This window comes from Giraffa tippelskirchi, chromosome 13 (assembly GCF_054371585.1).
Source record: "Giraffa tippelskirchi isolate mGirTip1 chromosome 13, T2T-mGirTip1v1.2.pri, whole genome shotgun sequence".
Classification (NCBI taxonomy): Eukaryota; Metazoa; Chordata; class Mammalia; order Artiodactyla; family Giraffidae; genus Giraffa; species Giraffa tippelskirchi.
In genome coordinates, this window is record NC_137287.1 from 100,932,249 (window position 1) to 100,949,368 (window position 17,120).

At 46.7% G+C, this 17,120-nt stretch overlaps 1 long non-coding RNA gene across 1 annotated transcript in view; it reads left to right on the forward strand.

Annotated features, from left to right (window-relative positions):
- LOC145533016 (uncharacterized) overlaps window positions 1–3,442 on the forward strand; it is a 39,511-nt gene extending 36,069 nt beyond the window's left edge. The window contains exon 4 of the long non-coding RNA XR_014073763.1: window positions 3,126–3,442. This is a non-coding gene — a long non-coding RNA (uncharacterized LOC145533016). The remainder of the gene's footprint in view (window positions 1–3,125) is intronic.
- Window positions 3,443–17,120: the final 13,678 nt, after the last annotated feature.

Here is a 17,120-nt window from a genome sequence, read left to right on the forward strand (position 1 = left end):
TACTTTGCTTGGGGTGGGGGGTGAGGGCATATCTGCACAAGTCTGCTTTGTGGGAATCAGGTCTTTTTTAAGAATCCTCACCCATGTTCACCTCTACAGCTACAAGCTGTATTAGGAAGGGAGTGCGATCCCTGGGTTGGGAAGATACCCTGGAGAAGGGAAAGGCTACCCACTCCAGTTTTCTGGCCTGGAGAATTCCATGGACTGTGTAGTCCATGGGGTCGCAGAGTCAGACATGACTGAGCGACTTTGACTCACTTCACTTAGCTATGAAAAAAACCTCAGAGGTCTTCCCCCAAATCTGCTCCTATTGAAAATAGCAAAGGGATCTGCTAAGGATATCATGACTGTGCTGTCTGACTCTGGTGTCTGGTCACTCAGCAACCAACAGAGAACAGTGGATACTGAGCCTTTCATGAACAGAAATGTGCCAGACGGTGATATAGTGGAGTGTCCAAAAGCTAGGGGGTGGGCAGTGGACTGGCCTGGGTTTAAACTCTCACTCCACTCCCCCTCACTGTGTGATCAGAACTTACTTCTCCCTGAGCCTCAGTCTCTTTGTCTATAATACTATAATAGGAGCTAAAACCTGGACCTGGTTCCAGACTTGTTACTGGGGTTCAGTGAGATAATCACAGCAAAGCTCTTGGGTCAATTCATGGGCAGAGCATAGCACAGTGGCTGGCACAAGTGGATGCTGAATATAGGAACTTTGGGGGATCTCCAGGCTGCTTTATGAGATTCCTGGTTCATCAAACCTGACCACTGTGCTCTTAGCCCTTCTCTGGAGTTCTGCCAACTTGTTACTGATTTTTTTTTTTAAATACTGATGAACTTTATCTCATCTCTCTGCCTTGATTCTCTCCCCAGCCCCAAGAGTTCTGCACCGTCATTAGCTCCATTTTGCAGATGAGGATCATTGAGGCTCAGAAAGGGTTAAGTGGCTCACCCAGGATCACATGGCCAGGGAAGGATGAGTGCCCAGTTTGAACCCTAATCTGTCTGAATCTTTGTCTTTGGTATTTAAAAATGTGTCCTGCCAGCTGGGAGAGGCAGGAAATGGGCAAATGTTTCTTAAGGAATCACGTACCAGAATCTTTCATGCCTTTATCTCATTGAATCACCATGGCAGCACTTCAAAGTAAGTATTTTAATAGTCTTGATTTATAGCTGCTTGCTCATAGAGTGTTAGTCCTTCAGTACAAGGAGTGACTTTGGGGAGGTAGCCCGGCTTTGGAGCAAACCACTTTCAGCTTCAGCTTCAACTATAGAGCTGTGTGACCCAGGATAAGTTGCTTAACTTCTCTGTGCTTCAGCTGCTGATGGATAATCCTGGCACCTACCTCCTAGGTGGTTTGAGGCTCCATGACTTTATATCTCCTTGAGAGGCTCATGGTCAGGGCTCAGTACTTGTTTTCTGTTATTATTTGGCAGCCTTGGGCTAGACTCTGGCACTGCCCCCCCTGACCCCCACACCACCCATTGCTCAGTGTGTTATAATGATCTACAGGATTTTCATCACTAGAAACTATTCATGCCAATCTGACCCCACCGATAACAACTTCCCCAAAACACACCTCCTTATTTCTCTTTTATTTGAAGATGAAATTCATATTTCTACTATCTACTGTAGGTGTGTCTGAGAGAGAAAAAAAAAAAAGTAATTTAAAAGCCTGGAATTCAAAACCCAAAAACCTTTGAAGCTGCAGCCAGCTGAAAAAAAAAATTGCAGTCAACTGTAGTCACTCATGTTTATCACGGAGAGAAAAAAGCGTTCACTCCAAACAAAGCCGCTTACCGGGGAGAGGGAAAATATGAGAAGTATTTGGTCAAATGCTTCACTTGCTGCAGAGCCGGCCCCTGAGCCGCTTACCCAGCAAGGCATTTCACCCACCGGGGGCTTGGCCTCTCCCCCCCACCCCAGGAAGTTATTAAGTTGAAAATAATGAAGGTTGCTAAGTGATTTCCCCTCTTGTGAAACCGCTAGAAAGGAATCCTGTCATTGTTTAATTAAAAAGTGAAGAAGGGAAAGAAGGAAGGAAAGAAGGGGAGGAAGGAAGGAAAGAAAGAGAGAGGGAGGAGAGATGGGGGAGGGAGGGGACGGGAAGAAAGGAAGCCCTGTGATGTGCTTAGACGCTGCTGGGGCTCTACTGGGGGCTGGAGTGGGGCGGGGAGGACATCTCCGCTTATCACAGAATGAGTTCATTTCCCACTCAGCTGGAAAGTGGTCCCTGCCAGGCCCTCCTCCAGCTGCCCCCACCGCTTGCCAGCACCACTATTTGGGCAGTTGCCGCTTTCCTGCACCCAGGAGGGAACAAAGGGATTCTGAAGTTCTCTTGGCACCTTCTGTCAGCTTCTAAAGGCACAAAGGTCCAAATTAGAACACAGAGCAGAAGTTCTAGATTCGGACTGACTCCAGTGTTTCCCAGTTGCATGGCCTGGGAAGGTCCCTGGCTTTTGCTTGACTGTGACTTTGTGTGTGTGTTAGTCACTCAGTCGTGTCTGACTCTTTGTGTCTCCATGGACTGCAGTCCGCCAGGCCTCTCTGTCCATGGAATTCTCCAGGCGAGAATACTGGAGTGGGTTGCTATTCCCTTCTCCAGGGGATCTTCCCGACCCAGGGATGGAACCCAGGTCTCCTACATTGCAGGCAGATGCCTTACTGTCTGAGCCACCAGGAAAGCTTACTTATATGCAAAACAGGATCAGTAATGTATTTATTCTGTGTACATATTTAGGCTGAACTCTGTTTGTGTAGGTCAAAAATGGCCAAATATCAGTAATTCCATAAGGTTCTACCTGAATCTGGGGCTTCCCTGGTGGCTCAGTCAGTAAAGAATCCTCCTGCAATTCAGGAGACCCAGGTTCGATTGACCCAGGTTCCAGGGTCAGGAAGATCCCTGGCAACCCAGTATTCTTTCCTGGAGAATTCCATGGACAGAGGAGCCTGGTGGGCTGCAGTCCATGGAGTTCCAAAGAGTCGGGCACAACTGAGCGACTAACACTAACACCTGAATCAGTTAAAAAGGGAAGAGCATAGGAGTGTTAGGGGAAGCACACGGACTGAAACCGCCCACCCTCGCCAGGCACCATGGTAACTATTTGCATGAGTTGTTTTACAACAGGAGGTCCTGGTAAGGAACACGGAACTAATAAGCCACCACCAACCGGAAGAGTTTGGGAAAGGTCAAAAGGAGACACCACATATCCAACCACCTCCCAGAATCCTTCTCTCCGGCATCCATCTTGGCTGAACAAGGCATGCACCATCAGAAAGGACTTTGAGTTGGAATGCTTGGCTAAAGACAACTGGGAAACTAATCCCATCACCATAAAACCTGAGACTGCAAGCCAAATGGCAGAGCAGTTCTCCTGGGTTCCTTTACCCTACTGCTCTCTGCCCAGGCGCCCTTTCCCAATAAAATCTCTTGCTTTGTCAGCACATGTGTCTCCTTGGAAAAGTCATTTCTGAGTGTTAGACAAGAGCCCAGTTTCGGGCCCTGGAAGGGGTCCCCCTTCTTGCAACAGGAATATTTTGTAAGTGGTTAAGTGTTGTACTGATTTTGTTATTGTTTTTCAGTCTCTAAGTCATGTCCAACTCTTTATGACCCCACGGACTGTAGCACACCAGGCTTCTCTGTCCTTCACTATCTCCCAGAGTTTGCTCAGACTTGCGTCCACTGAGTTGGTGATAATCATCTAACCATCTCATCCTCTGCCACCTCCTTCTCCTTTTGCCTTCCATCTTTCCCATTATGAGGGTTTTTTCCAGTGAGTCAGATCTTCACATCAGGTGGCCAAAGTATCGGAGATTCAACTTCAGCATCAGTCCTTCCAGTGAATATTGAGTTTGATTTCCTTTAGGACTGACTGGTTTGATCTTCTTGCTGTCTAAGGGACTCTCAAGAGTCTTCTCCAGCACCACAGACATTAACTTATCCCACAGGGATTCCCTGAATGTCTCCAACATGCTGGTACTGGGATGTCAGCACCTACTGGGGACACTGCTTTATCCTTGCAACAACCTCAGGGATGAATGCAATTTTTCCTCATTTTATGGATGAGAAGACCAAGGTTCTTGTGGCTAGAATCACATATCCTGGGACATTCAACGGAATGTAGAGTAGCCAGACTTTGAACTCAAGCAGTCTGGCTTCCAAACCTAAATTAAGCAAGCTCTTCATCATTAAGTAATCAATCATCAGTTATTTTTTTTTCAAATCTTTATATTCATTCAATAAATATTTCTTGATTTTTAAAAATGGTCCAGACACTGTCTAGGCATTAGGAATAGAGTGATAAGGAAGATAAAGTCTCTGCTCCCATGAGGGAGAAAGACAACATACAGCAGATGAGTACAAACCATTACAGATACTGGTAGGAACAGGAAGGAAGATAAGGAGTGGGGTGGAGAGGCTTGCATATAACGGGAAACTCTTAAAGCCTTTGGAATTTTCTGAGTAATAGGGGTGATAGGAGCATTTTTTTTTCCTACTATTTGGCCTTTGATGCCAGTTCCTTTGGAATTTTGTGATAGGAACATCTTTTGCTCTGATGAGGCATCCTTTGGTAGATTCCTAAGTAGCTCCAGGATGGGGGCTGGTCACTGGAAAGACCTGATCTTGGTTAGGAGCTTGGGACTATGAGCCCTGTCCCCTCAATCTCAGGGGAAGGGTGAGGAGCTGGGAAATGAGTTAATAACTGATCATGCTTACGTGATGAAACTTCCATGGCTGTTGTCGTTGTTCAATTGCTATGTCGTTTCTGACTCTTTACAACTCCATGGACTGTAGCCCACCAGGCTCCTCTGTCTATGGGATTTTCCAGACAAAAATACTGGAGTGGGTTGCCATTTCCTTCTTCAGGGGAATCTTCCCTGACCAGTGATCGAATTGTGTCTGTTGCATTGGCAGGTGGATTCTTTACCACTGAGCCACCAGGGAAGACTGGAATTTCCATAAAAAACCCTAAGTGATGATGTCCAGGAAATGTCCAGGTTCTCAAATGCATTCACATGCTGGGATGTGGGAGCACTCCAGCTCCACAGGAACAGAAGCTCCTGGTTTGACCATTCCCAACCTTGCCCTGTGCACCTCATCATCTGGGTGTTCGTTTTTACTCTTTATAATAAACCAATAAATGTAAATAATGTGTTTCTGAGTTCTGTGAGCAGTTACAGCAAATTATTGAGCCCAGGGGTCATGGGAACCCCCAATTTATAGCTGGTTGGTCCGAAGTACAGGAGATCCTGGACTTGTGATTGACATCTAATGTCAGGTTAGTCTTTTGGGACTGAGCCTTTAATATATGGGGTCTAATTGCAGGTGTTAATATCGGGATTGAACTGAATTGTAGGATACTCAATTGGTATCCAGAGAGTTGGAGAATTAGTTGGTGTAGGAAAAAACCCACACACACATTTGGTGTTAGAAGTGCTAAGAGTGCAAACAGAGCATATAGTTGGTGTCAGAAGTGGGATTTATTAGCCCAGTGCTGTCTCATGGAAGCATGTGGCTTGAGAAGAGAGGATGAAAGGGTGTGGGATGAGGAAATTTTGATTCCTGGATGACCACGTGGCCACCTGTGGTGTGGAACAGCAAGAGTGCTGCAATCAGTTACTAAAGATAAAGTTTGCTAATGGAATTCAGAGTGGGATCTAACTCCTGGGAGGTTAGCTTACTGTATGCATCAGGAAATTGTCTTTCCTGATAGCTCAGATAGTAAAGAATCTGCCTGCCAATGCAGGAGACCTGATTTGATCCCTGGGTTGGGAAGATCTCCTGGAGAAGGGAATGGCTACCCACTCCAGTGTTCTTGCCTGGAGAATCCCATGGACAGAGGAGCCTGGCGGGCTGCAGTCCATGGGGTCACAAAGAATCGGACATGATTGAACAACTAACACTTTCACTTTCAAGAAGAAAAAAAAGCAAGACATATAATGCTTTGGTTTTTGTTGTCTGTAATAGCTAAAATGAAATTAGAACACTGAGTTGGACCTTGACCCGAGACAAAGCTCAGATTTCAGTCAGTCTGCCCTTGGTTGCCACCCTCAAAGCCACCCATAAAAGGAAAAATTATGTGAGCACCACAGAGAGTACCCCCCCAAGATCTCTAGCCACCAGGAAACTAGTCTGTTGTGAGCGGAGGGAAAAACCAAGAAACGTTTGAAAACAAGGGGGATAGCGTGAAAGGAGTTGTCTTGTGGATCGGTGTCATCCGGCTCCTGAAGAACCTTAACTAGAAGGAATTTTGAGAGTGACTAACTCAGGGGCGGTACCATTAGTGTGTAAACTGCAGAGTAGAAGAGGCTGCTTTTGATGGGTGGTCTGGGTGCTGATACTGGGGGAGGCCAGGATGGCTGGGACATCTGGAATGGAGCAAAGGCAGTAAGGAAGGGCAGCCAGAAGGGTGGAGCAACTGCGAAGTGTGACCTGAGCTCCTGCAGGAAGCTCTTCAGGCAGAAGTGATGGTGGTCAGGGTCCAGGCGCCGGTGGGAGAAGTGGGTGGAGTCAGAACCTACCTTGAAGGTAGAGGGGGCAGCATCTGCTGATGCACTCGGTATGTGAGAAAGAGAAGGCTGTGGTCTTTGAAATTCCAAGTCCACAGCTAGTAACTTGGAGAGAAAAGCCTTGAGGTCCAGGCTCTTGATACTGCTCAGATGTTCTCTTCACTGTTTATTCATTTCACAAGCATTTATTGAGTGCTTACTGTGTTCTTGTGCCCAGCACTGGGGCAGACCTGGTCTGCTCTCAGCGTACATTCTCGAGGAGAAGGCAGATTCCAAGTCACACATGTCCTCACGGCCAATATAATGAAGTGGAGGTAGAGAAGTGGGATGCCCTAGGAATACAGAGGGGACCTCATTAGTCCAGACTTCACTGGATCTGCAGAAGGACAAAGCCGGACCAGAAAGATAGCCAGCATCTCTTGAACTCTGCCCAGGGCTGGGGTGTGTGCTAAGCCGCTTAAATCCCTGATCTCATTTTAATGTTGGTAGAAACCCTAGGAGAAAGGGATTATTTTTATTCCCTTTTTATAGACGAGAAAACCCAAAGTTTCGGGGCAGTGTGGGGTGGGGTGTGGGCAGGTAGCTCAAGATTACACAGCTGGTCGGGCCGAGATTCAAACCTCAGGATTTGGTCCTAAGCTTCTCCTTCTTCTCTGTTCAAAGTTCTCTGCTATCAGCCCCTTCCCATTACTTCTTGGGGAAAAAAGGGACGTGATTAATAAATCAATATGTCACATAAGAAGCGCGGTTTACCTCCTGACAGTCCCCTGTGATAGAAGCAGGTGTGTTTTCTGGGGCGGGGGTGAGTATGAGGGAAGGTTGATGAAAGTCCAGAGTTTCTCCCACAAAGTCCACCGTGACCTTTAATTACTTACAGATTTAATAAAATATCGTCCCACGTGATTTATTCCACTGAAAGATTGATTAGTAATATAACTTGAATTGTATTCCATTTCCCCATGCAATTTAAGATGATTTAGTGCCAAATAAAGGCTAACCCCAAAGCCCTTGCTTCAAAGAACGGCAGTCCCCCTCCCTTGCTGTCCTGACACATTTGGGAGGGAGGAATTGTGCCCCCGCCCGTCAGAAAGCAACTCCATCTTTCCTAACTTTTAACTAAGCGAAGCTCTGGGCCCTTCCAGTCTTGGCCGTGAGTCTGGGTCACTTTATTCTAGCCCAGGGTTCCTCAGCCTTGGTACTGTGGACATTTGGATCAGACTCTTCTCTGCTTCGGGGCCGTTCCATGCCCTGTGGGACAGTGAGCAGCACCCATGATCTTCACCCACCAGATGTCAGTAGCGCCCCCTGCAGTTGTGAATAACTAACAACATCCCCAGACACTGACGGGCAGAATCTTCACCCCTGGCTGAAAACAACTCATCTGGACTTCACTGATGTGGGGGAAACCAACATGTGTTCTTTAGAAAAGAACAAATAAGCACATTTAAAATCTCACTTGCACATGTACAATTAAAAAAGGGGAAACTTCCTCCGAGGGAGAAATCATAGCTTTTGTTTCTTGTCTCTCTGGTCCTTGTTGTTAATGGAGACAGCATCCTTTAGGTCCACCTGGGAGACCCTACATGGACCCTGGGTTTTAACAGGGGTGTTGAACAGGCAGAATGCCGTGCCCTGTGAGCAGCTACTACGTTTCAGCCTGTTTCTTCCCTTCTGTGTTCTGGATCCTGCAGGAACTGAAGGGACTTCCGAGACCCCCAGATGAAAACACAGTGGTTAGAATGTGGCTCCCCGACGCAGTCCAAGGTCTTCAGCCAGGGAAACACATGTTCTGGTTACTGCACTGGCTCTACCAAATCCTAGGTTTTCAGCTTTTGGGAACCCCGTCCCTCTGGGAGGGGTTTCCCCAGTGGCTCAGTGGTAAAGCATCCACCTGCAGTGCAGGAGACACAGGAGATGAGAGTTTGATCCCTGAGTTGGGAAGATCCCCTGGAGAAGGAAATGACTAACCACTCCAGTATTCTATACTGGAAAATCCCATGGATAGAGGAGCACGGTGGGCTACAGTCCATGGGGTCGCAAAGAGTTGGACACGATGGAGTATGCACGCAGTTGTAGCAGTTGTCTGGGATGATATTTGATGTTACTGTGTGTGTGTGTGTATGTGTGTGTGTGCGCGTGCGCGCGCACCCGCTTGTGTGCGTGCGTGTGCATGTGTGTGTATGTTTGAGTATGGCACTAATTATGGAAATTTGTGGGACAGTCCCCCTCACACCAGCCCCCTTCCCTTTTCCATTTTAGACAAATAAAACAGCCCAGTCCTCCTCTGCGGCAGGACCACCAGGGCTGAGCAAAGGGCCGCCAGCCCCTCCCGCCGGGTCCTGCGTGCTCTGCCCCACTTGGCTCTTTCAAGGACGGCTCAATGAGTGGCCTTGTTGAGACTTCCACTGAGGCCTGGCTGAGAAGGGACCATTAAAAACAGTTTAATCAGAACAAAAGCAGTTCTGTTCGTATTGTCCTCTGGTTGCAGTTTGGACGCAACAGCTGAAAATCTATCTGCACGAAGCCACAAATCTGGACACAGCCATGCCTCGGAGTCCACCCTCCACAGGGACTTCAGGATGGATCCTTGGAGCAGATAATTTACAACGAAAGCAAAACACGAGGAGAAGTCTTTTTATTTGGCACAAATGTTTCCTATTAAAAGCCTTCCCAAGCCCCTGGTAACTGGAGCACTCCTTTTCCTGCCCAAGCTCAAGGTGATCATACTCATGCATACAGAGTGCCTTGAAAGAATTTCTGGCTTGGATGCCAGTCCTGTCTGCAAGGAACGGTGTGGAGCTCAACTGTGAAAAAAAGTACACAGAGGCAGAAGCATGTGAAACAGAGTGTCTTTCGGTTGATTTTAAACGCCTGCCCTGGAAGCTTTGTGGTCAGTGATTTTCTGCTGCCAAGAAGATTCAAACAGGTAGGGGCAATTGTGGTGAGCCTCCACAACCTTCCAGAAATGGAGAGAATTGCCCCAAAATGGAGCTGCTTGTGTGTCGTGGGGGATAGGCATTTTTGTGGCCAGCTTTTTGGGACTTGAGAAGAGCTCAGTGCCACCTATCCTTTGTAGCAAACCACCTGAAGTTCAGTCGCTCAGTCGTGTCTGACTCTTTGCGACCCCATGAATTGCAGCACGCCAGGCCTCCCTGTCCATCACCAACTCCCAGAGTCTACCCAAACCCATGTCCATCGAGTCGGTGATGCCATCCAACCATCTCATCCTCTGTTGTCCCCTTCTCCTCCTGCCCCCAATCCTACCCAGCATTAGGGTCTTTTCCAATAAGTCAACTCTTTGCATGAGGTAGCCAAAGTGTTGGAGTTTCAGCTTCAACATCAGTCCTTCCAATGAACACCCAGGATTGATTTCCTTTAGGATGGATTGATTGGATCTCCTTGCAGTCCAAGGGACTCTCAAGAATCTTCTCCAACACCGCAGTTCAAAAGCATCAATTCTGTGGCACTCAGCTTCCTGAAAGAGGTTGTTTAAACATTTTTTGTTTTCAAAAAAGACCCTGATGCTGGGAAAGATTAAGGGCTAGAGGAGAAGAGGTGACAGAGGATGAGATGGTTTGATGACATTACCAACTCAATGGACATGAGTTTGAGCAAACTCAGGGAGATAGTGAAGGACAGGGAAGTCTGGCATGCGGCAGTCCATGGGGTTGCAGATAGTTGGACACAACAATTCATTGGAAAGACTGATGCTGAAGCTGAAGCTCCAATACTTTGGCCACCTGATGCAAAGAGTCAACTCATCAGGAAAGACCCTAATACTGGGAAAGATTGAAGGCAGGAGGAGAAGAGGATGATGGAGGATAAGACGGTTGGATGGTATCATCAAGTAAATGGACATAAATCTGACCAAACTGTGGGAGATAGAGTAGGATAAGGAAGTCTAGTGTGCTGCAATCCATTGAGTCACGGAGAGTTGGACATGCCTTGGAGGCTGAATAACAACTAAATTAGTTTTTAATTCTATTTTTTTCTGTATTGGAAAAAATGAAATTTCTAGGGATGCTAGGTTCAGAAGCTCATCTTGTTCGACCTCAAGACCCCTCGTCTGGGTGTCTTGGATGGGCAGCTCATGGGGCTGTGGGCTCTTCTTGTTGTGGGGGGCTTGATGCAGCTCAGAACCATGTTCCTTCTAGCTCATGAGTAGATCTGAACAAAAAGAGCCAAAGAAACAAGTCTTACTGTTTGGGACTCAACTTGGGGGAAAATGTTGGCTCTCTTTTGCACTCCTGGTTCTCAGACCTTCAGACTCAGACTGAATTACACCCCCAGTGTTTCTGTTTCTCTAGCTTATAGAGGGTAGGCTGTGGGACTTTTTGACCTACATCGTGTGTGTGTGTGCTTTGTCGCTCAGTCATCTCTGGCTCTTTGCGACTCCATGGACTGCAACCCGCCAGGCTTCTGTGTCCATATACTTTCCCAGGCAAGAATACTGGAGTGGGTTGCCATTTCCTTCTCCAGGGGATCTTCCTGACCCAGAGATCAAACCCTCATCTCCTGTGACTCCTGCATTGGCAGATGAATTCTTTACCACTGTACCACCTCATCTCATGAGCCAATTCCTATAATAAATCTCAATAAATATTGGTGCTCTTTCTTTGGAGAACTCTGACTAATACACTCCCATGGCATCACTGTTGTTTGTCCATCTGGCAGGCCATCTCTACCTGCTTCTTACAACAACAGAGGAGATAAACATGGTACTTAGTTTCCCAGCCTCCCTTGCAGCGAGGCATGGTGATGTGACCTGCTCTGACCAATGGAATAAAAGGGAAGTTCACTAGGGACTTCTGGGAAAATGTTCATCCCCAATAAAAAGACAGAGAGGCAGAAGAGTGGTTTCCATGCCCACTCCCTTCTATCTTTGGAGCAGGTTGTGTGAGGTCATAGTACTTGGACCTGTGGCAGCCCTTTGTCACCTTAAGTTAACAAAGCAGAGAAAGAAAAGCCAACCCAGTGAGGAAGGCAGAGAGAAGGGAAATGGAGACAGCCTGAGTCTTTGGTGACTCTGTTGAATTTCTGAGTCAATTCTAAAACCATTAACCTTTTTACCTGTTGATATTTGAGATCATGTAATTGTATGATCTTCACAGGTGGCTCAGTGGTAAAGAATCCTCCTGCCAATTCAGGAGATGGGGGTTTGATCCCTGGTCCAGGAAGATTCCCTGGAGAAAAGAATGGCAACCCACTCCGGTATTCTAGCCTGTGAAATTCTATGGACAGATGAGCCTGGTGGGCTACAGTTCAAGGAGTTGCAAAGAGTCAGACACGACTGAGCATGCAGACGTACACATACAATAGTATGATGTTTCAATTCAGTTCATTCACTCAGTCATGTCTGACTCTTTGCGACCCCATGGACTGCAGCACGCCAGGCCTCCCTGTCCATCACCAACTCCCCGAGCTTACTCAAACTCATGTCCATTGAGTCGGTGATGCCATCCAACCATCTCATCCTCTGTCATCCCCTTCTCCTCCTGCCTTCAATCTTTCCCAGCATTAGAGTCTTTTCAAATGAGTCAGTTCTTCCCATCAGGTGGCCAAAGTATTGGAGTTTCGACTTCAGCATCAGTCTTTCCAATGAATATTCAGGACTGATCTCCTTTAGGATGCAATGGTTGGATCTCCTTGCAGTTCAAAGGACTCTCAAGAGTCTTCTCTAACACCACAGTTCAAAAGCATCAAGTCTTCGGCTCTCAGCTTTCTTTATAATCCAACTCTCACATCCATACATGACTGCTGAAAAAACCATAGCTTTGACTAGATGGACCTTTGTTGGCAAAGTAATGTCTCTGCTTTTTAATATGCTATCTAGGTTTGTCATAACTTTTCTTCCAAGGAGTAAGTGTCTTTTAATTTCATGGCTGCAGTCACCATCTGCAGTGATTTTGGAGCCCCCAAAAATAAAGTCTGTCACTGTTTCCACTATTTCCTCATCTATTTGCCATGAAGTGATGGGACTGGATGCCATGATCTTAGTTTTCTGAATGCTGAATTTTAAGCCAACTTTTTCACTCTCTTCTCTCACTTTTATCAAGAGGCTCTTTATTTCCTCTTCGCTTTCTGCCATAAGGGTGATGTCATCTGCATATCTGAAGTTATTGATATTTCTCCCGGCAATCTTGATTCCAGCTTGTGCTTCATCCAGCCCAGCATGTCTCATGATGTACTCTGCATATAAGTTAAATAAGCAGGGTGACAATATACAGCCTTGACGTACTCCTTTCCCTATTTGGAACCAGTCTGTTGTTCCATGTCCAGTTCTAACTGTTGCTTTCTGATCTGCATACAGATTTCTCAAGAGGCAGGTCAAGTGGTCTAGTATTCCCATCTCTTCAAGAATTTTCCACAGTTTATTGTGATCCACACAGTCAAAGGCTTTGGCATAGTCAATAAAGCAGAAATAGATGTTTTTCTGGAATTCTTGCTTTTTCGATGATCCAACAGATGTTGGCAATTTGATCCCTGGCTCCTCTGCCTCTTCTAAAACCAGCTTGAACATTTGGAAGTTCATGGTTCACGTATTGTTGAAGCCTGGCTTGGAGAATTTTGAGCATTACTTTACTAGCATGTGAAATGAGTGCCATTGTGCAGTAGTTTGAGCATTCTTTGGTGTTGCCTTTCTTTGGGATTGGAATGAAAACTGACCTTTTTCAGTCCTGTGGCCACTGCTGAGTTTTCCAAATTTGCTGGCATATAGAGTGCAGTACTTTCATAGCATCCTCTTTTAGGATTTGAAATAGCTGATAGTATTTGAGTATTTGAGTAGTATGATGTTTAAGATCATATTATTTAAGATACCAGCCAGAGTTTCCTGCAGCCAAACACATCTCAACTTACATCACCTTCTAATCCGAACCCTAACCCTTCTTCTTTTTTGGCCACATGTGGGATCTTAGTTCCCTGACCAGAGATGGAACCTGAGCCCCCTGTAGTGGAAGCACGGAGTCTTAACCACTGGACCACCAGGGAAGTCCCTAGGCAGTACCTTTTGAAGTCTAGTAAGCAAACGGTCCCCTATCCTGACCCCTACCCTGACCCAGGGGCAGTCAGATGACCATTTCCTGGTCCACAAGGTGACCAAGACCTGGACATCCTCTTCTGGGAGTGGGATACCACCCCCACCCCAACCTACCCAGGATCACCAGCCAGCACTGGAGGCATCTGTGGCTGAGACCTCCTGCCATGCAAACGAAGGCTGTCTGTGGTAGGAAGTAATGGACATTTAGACAGATGCTGAAGCAGAAGAGAGAGAGAAACAAAGGCACAGAGAAGAAAGCACCGTAAGCCCCTGGCCCAGCATGGCCTGGACGGAGCTCCCTTTTAGCGGCACCGCTTGGATTTGCACTGGTAGCCCTGGCTCCCAACAGCCCCCTGACTTGCTGTCACAGCTCAGGGAAACCATGCACTCTAATTAGACTGAGGAGCCAGCAGTGAAGGACCAGCAGTGAAGAAGCCTGCTGACGCTTCCTGAGCTCATCATTTGTTAAACCTTCCTTACCAGACATTCCTTTTCTGCAAGACCCATTGGGTCATTTTGATGATCCAAGAGAGAGAGGGCATTTCAAGTGATGAGACAGCAGAGGTGTGGAGGAAATATTTGCAACATAAAAATGCATCTAGGCGACACAGGGCTTTAAGGTAGCCTTTTGAAGCCAAATGTTGAGAATTATCTAAATCCCCCCCAAACCTTTGTATCTCTTGTAGGGTTCACTTCCTGAGGGAGGAGCTCTGTGTCAACGTGGGACCATTTTTACAAGATGACTTCTCTGAGTCACATTCCGTTGTTTTATCTATAAAAATTCTGCCTCAGAGACAGACCAGCTTTTTAAACACAGGGTGGTTTTATCTGCTTGGCCTGTTTATTGCTTAATGCCAAGAAGGCTTTCTGAAGATGCAGATGCCTTGAACTAACCTCTAAGCAAGAGGGACTCAGTGTGGCTCAACTGATTTTCTTTTTTCTCTTTCAAAAATGGAAATGAAAGAACCGAAAGTCTGTAAATTAAATTTTCTGGTTAGAATGATGCTTTTGAACGACTGTAAATCATCCTTTTGTTTCTCAGGTTCTCATCTCCCACCCCCAGAAAATTCCCACAAGGCATTTGGGAATCAAATCAAAGAATATTACCCCATAAAACCAAAAGCAGGGCCACAGTGCCAGAGATATGGAGGGACATGGGAGCTCCAGATTATGGCGGGGGTGGGAGTGGCGGCTGAGGACATTGGTAGCTTCTACCCTTCATTAGAGCCCTGGAGAAAAAATGTCAGATTCAGTATCTAAACAGCAGCTGCAGGAAAAGGTCTGGCTCTGGGGTGACTGCAATTTTGGAACCTCTTTGATGTCCAGGAACATCATGCTTCCTGGTTTTCCAGCTGCAGATAGTGTACCGGGAACACGGGCTTTACAGGCGGCTGGGGATGAGTCGGGCTGATGAGGATGGTAAGCTTCAGACCAGGAGAGATGGAGGAGTACCCAGCAACACAGTGTCTGAACTCTGCTTGGGGACAGGGACCCAAGCTGGTTCAGGCTGAGTTCTTTCAGCTCTAAGAACTAGGCACCTGCTTAATACAAGCCAAGGAGTACGTGGGGATCTTAAAGACACTAGTGTCTGGGGATCTGGGCACAGGGAACCATCACACCCCAGGAAAATGTGGAGTTAGAAATGATTTCTGGAGTCAAGCGGCCAGGATGCTCTCGAGACTCACTTTGGGGCTTTTGCACTTGCTGTTTCTTCCACCAGGAGCACCTATTCCCTGTTGTCACATGCCTGGCTTGTTCTCAGACATCTCCTTTCCAGAGAGGCTTCCTCCTCCTGTTGCTCTGAGTCTCTCTCTTGATTCTATTTTCCTCTTTGGAACTTGTCACTCACTCTTATTTCTTGTCTGTCTCCTCCAACTAGAATATAAGAAATTTTGAATGCTTTTCCACTGCTGCTACCGCAGGGCTTGTATAGAGACTGCCCAGTACATAAATGTGAATGAATCCTGAATAAGTAAAATCCCAGGGCTGCCAGAGACAGTCACTCAGAGTGTGCACTGCATAAGACTGGAGGTCAGCACTCTCAGACAAGGATGGGGTTGGGGATCCAGGGGAATGCAGTGTACAACCTGTGCTTCTGGACACCGTGGCCTTGAGCTTTGTGATGCTGGCTTGCCCACAGCCCATCATAGCTATGCTCTCTTCACTTTCTATCTCCTGGCCTGGACTTACTACTGTTTCCTCATGATAAGCCTCATTTTTCAGTAATTTTCTACTTTGAATATGAAAGAGAGTGAATCTGATAAACCTTGCTCTGGTCTGATACGTCTTGCTCTAAGCCATGCCATTGATCACTCTGGCCAGCCTGGAATGGTGGCCCTTAGGTGGCCACCTCTAGCATAATCATCTCTGACTGGAAAAGGGGCAGAGTTGCTTGTGGTGGGCACTGAGGCCCATGCAGATACTTCACCCAACATGCCAGCTAGGAGGAACTGTTATTACATTTGTTTTACAGATAAGAACATGGGCTCAGAGCCTGATATCAGGCTCTCTAAGTTCATATTTGATTCCACTGCTTTCTGGGAAAATTGCTTACTCTCTCTGAACCTCAGTTTCCTCATGTGTAAAAAGGGCTGGTTTTGAAATACTGATTTCAAAAGAGCCTCGATGATTAGATGTGGTCATGCAGGTAATGTGCCTGGAAACCCAGACTATTTAGCTTATTATTGATAAGAATGTATGTAAGTGTTTTCCTTCCATCTGACACCGAGGTGCTTCACATTGTTGTCTACAGTGTTCCTGGGGGTGGGCAGCTTGCACACACTCTGATCACTGGGTAAAAAAAGTTAAAAAAAATTTTTTTTTAATTAAAACAATTTTTTTTAAATGGGAAAAGTTGACCTTTAGGGTTTGTATTCCTGGGACTCAGTTGTCTGGGGCATAAGCCCTTGGATGAGAAGGGGAAATCATACTTGAATACTTGAATACACGGCTTTTCTAATCTGCAGCCATCATGGAGGTTGTTTGGTCACCCATGATGCTGGACTATAAGGTGACATTAGGGATGTTGCCTTGGGGACAGGGTGCCAGCTCCTGATTCTGAGTCAGGCAGTGTCCAGACAGAAACCAAGACTTGCGCTCAGGGAATCCTCACTTACTCAACAAGTACGCGTGAGCATCAACTGTACATGAGACACTCTTGTGGGCTCTAGTGAACAAATCAGCCCCAAATCTATGCCCATGTCCCAGCAGGGCGGGAAACATTAAACATGTAACTATAATATTTCAGGGGGTAGTAAGTATTGTAGAGGGCTTCCCAGGTGGCACAATTGTAAAGAATCCACCTGCCTATGGAGGAGATGCAAAAGGTGCGGGTTCAATCTCTGTGTCAGGAAGATCCCCTGGAGAAGGAAATGGCAACCCACTCCAGTATTTTGCCTGGGACATCCCATGGACAGAGGAGCCTGGTGGGCTATACAGTCCATGGGGTCACAAAGAGCCGGACACGACTGAGTACAAACGCATGCAAGTATTATAGAGAAAAAACATGGAGAGGAAGGTAGGAAGACAGGAGTGGGGAGACACTGTGATTTCTGGTAGGGTGAGTGAGGAAGG